At 32.4% G+C, this 3,179-nt stretch overlaps 2 non-coding genes across 2 annotated transcripts; both read left to right on the top strand.

Moving 5' to 3' along the window:
• Window positions 1–2,286: 2,286 nt before the first annotated feature.
• Window positions 2,287–2,367, top strand: LOC149840177 (small nucleolar RNA Z195/SNORD33/SNORD32 family). The gene has a single exon (XR_016431758.1). It is a non-coding gene; the product is annotated as a small nucleolar RNA Z195/SNORD33/SNORD32 family (small nucleolar RNA).
• Window positions 2,368–2,540: 173 nt separating this feature from the next.
• LOC149840176 (small nucleolar RNA Z196/R39/R59 family) lies at window positions 2,541–2,626 on the top strand. Its single transcript, XR_016431760.1, has one exon. It is a non-coding gene; the product is annotated as a small nucleolar RNA Z196/R39/R59 family (small nucleolar RNA).
• The last annotated feature ends 553 nt before the right edge of the window (window positions 2,627–3,179 follow it).

The following is a 3,179-nucleotide window of genomic DNA, read 5'->3' as shown; positions in this document are numbered from 1 at the left end:
GTAGTTGTTATTTTCCCGTTTGAAGCTTTTACCCCCATAAATATCACATCTTTTTTCAAGAAGTGTTTTCACAAAAGAAACAAGATGTGGGATCAGGTGAGAGTGCACTTCTGACGGTATTCTATCGTAGCACTTTTGGATACCATTGACCTCAAGATAAATGACATCCAAAACATGTACGAATGAGATGGCCATCACTTGGATTTATGATTTATTTTCTTGCATTTTATGGTTTTATGATTTATTTATAAAAAATATAAATATAAATATAAATTTATATTTATATTTATATTTTGTTTTTTGGTTTGTATATAAATATATTGGATTTTTGTTTTTTGGTTTTTTGGTTTTTAGTTTTATGAATATGAATTCTTGCATTTTGGTTTTTGGTATAAAAATATGAATATGATTTATTTTCTTGCATTTTTGGTTTTGGGTTTTTATATAAAATGAATATGAATATGAATATGCATTTTAGGGTTTTTGGTTAGTATATAAAAAAATATGAATTCTTATTTTTTTCTCAAATTACCTATTTCTCAAAATATATGATTTTAAATTAAGGTTTTTTTATAGTTAATTTGATTAGGGTTTTCTTTGATTTGATTAGAATTTCTATTTTTATTTTCTATGATTAGGGCTTTGAATCATATTTTTTTTAATTAAGACATTTTTTATTTTTTGGTATTTGGATCCAATTCGAGACTAAAATCCATGATTTTAGATATACCTTCATAATTACATCCATATTCAGGCCAAAAATCCATAATAAACTTGTTAAAACATGTAAAATGATGGTCGGATCGGGTCATACAATCCAAAATAAAGTAATTTGACCCATTATCCATGTTTGTCCATGTTGCCCGCGCACAACGTTGGACTAATCTAGTGACCGGTTCAAACAAACATTGGACTTTGGAACATAATATTCGAGTATGGTTCAAACAAACATTGGACTTAGTACAATTGTTACAGAACGAATAGAACCAGTGATATGTTCGTTTTGTTCTTCTGTTCCGTAATTTCATGGATAAGCCATCAAACATGCCCTAAAGGTGCAACTTATGAGTTCACTTTCCCTTTTTCTTCCATGCCTCTCAAAGGAAGAGAACACAAATTTGATCACCTTTTGATTTGAAAGATAAGGGAGCAAATTATACAAAATTTATAAAAGATGCCAAGTGTGTTTAAGATTATCATTTATGCATTGCCACCCACAACCTCTTTAAATTATAGCACACAATTTGTTGGGGTTTGACTCAAACTATCTCAGGTTACCTACATATTATCCAACATTTACCTAAGTCACAAGGCCTTTACTCATTCTTACAAATTTAGTCATGCATTAAAGAGTGTGAGAATTTCTCTTGATGGGTGCTACCCTTACTGATAAATCCCATTAGAGGCATATCAATTTGAACTTTGATTTTGGATTTTGGATCATGAACTTTGGATTTGTATTTCGATTTTGGTTTGGCTCAATCCAGTTTGATTTGGTTTGGTCTTTTGCCATTCGTTTTAGAACTTTGATGTCTTTATCCCTAGTGTAAGACCAGTCTTGCATGACTCTGCTTGGTTTGGTCTTTGACCATTCTTTTTAGAACTTGGATGTTTTTTATCTCAAATCTAAGACTGACCCTTCACTGACCCATTTATAGACTTTGACCAAAACTTATTACACAATGAATCCATTTTAGACCTTGTTCGGACCTTCTCAATGTCTTTGCATGAGTAAGGATGGTAGTAGAATGGGAAAACGGACCCCCACCCCGCCTCACCCCATTTGGACCGAGGATAAAGGGAATGAAATGGGGGATGGAGGTGGGGATGAAGGTTAAAATTCATCCCCATGCGAGGATGGAGGCAGGGATGGACTTACACTTTCCCCCGCCCCGCCTCACCCACCCCACCCCTCCCCATTAATAATATTACTAAAATACCCTAAGTTAAGTAATAAAATTATACAACAACCACATTTATATATACTACTAACTTATTAACCCTAACTCTAAATCTTATTAGACAAAATACTATATCATCCTTATCGTCGCCGCTTAGAGGAGAGAGAGAAGGCAATTTTTGGTTTTTTTCTTTTATACCATCTTTGAGAAGCGGCAGCCAAAATCCGTTTTTGTTCTGTAGAAGTAGAAAATCTAGCCCTAAGTTCTATACATTTGAAAGGATTATGATATCTCACTCTTTTTTTGTTTCGCCATTTTCTGTTTCTTTGTGCAAGTTTCTTCATTTAGTATGTTAAATCTTTTTTCAATTTGGGGTACTGAATTGGGGAGACGTGATGATGGTTAGACCCAATCAAATATGTAACAGAGCGATGAATCTATAACATGCACTACCATCTGATCTCTCTCTCTCTCTTTGCGTTAATTTGTTTTTGTTGCTTTTGTGGGATTTTGAAGGGTCTATCTGGGTGCGCCCATTTTCTTTAAAATTGCATTAGATCAAGATTTTTATTTGTTGGTATGATAAATGTGTGCAACCAACTATGACCTAAAATTTTCTTATCTGATTTTTTATGTTGGTGTAATCAATGATGATATCGAATTTTGTTCCTGACCGTGACAATGATTATTCATTAACCATTCACCATCTTTCGGCTGAGGTTGCACATAAAAAATCTTTTCTCTTAGATCTGATTTTTATCTGTTCTAGGTTCAGATTATGATGAAACTACTACTGTTTTACTTTTCCTGTTAACTGCTTCAACCAGGTCTGCATAGTTTGTTAGATCATCTTTTTGTTGACATAAATATACAAATTTTCAAGTAATGAAATTCTGATATTTTGTGGGTTGTTTTTCACTGAAAATCTTAAAAAGCTTTCATACAGTCATGATCACATTATTTAAAATTTGTTTTCTACTCTCAATTAGCAAATATTGTAGCGTTTGATTAAAAATAAACTCATTTTTTTGGAAAAATTATCTGAGAAAGTTGTGCAAAGTACCTGTGGGCTAGTATTAGGCTAATTGTTTTTTTGATAAGAACAATATAGAGGAATGTGAAAGCATCTTGAAGACCTTAAAGAATCAACATAAAGATATTCATCAGAGTTGAAAATAAGTTATGATGAACTTGATCAAACAGAGAAGCAAATATTTTTGGGCATTGCATGTTTTTTTATTAGAAATGGTAAGGAAAATGCAATCTTCATGTGGAAGG

This window comes from Nuphar pumila, chromosome 4 (assembly GCF_984573655.1).
Source record: "Nuphar pumila chromosome 4, dmNupPumi1.hap1.1, whole genome shotgun sequence".
NCBI classification, from domain to species: domain Eukaryota; kingdom Viridiplantae; phylum Streptophyta; class Magnoliopsida; order Nymphaeales; family Nymphaeaceae; genus Nuphar; species Nuphar pumila.
This window is presented reverse-complemented; position numbering and strand designations above follow the sequence as displayed.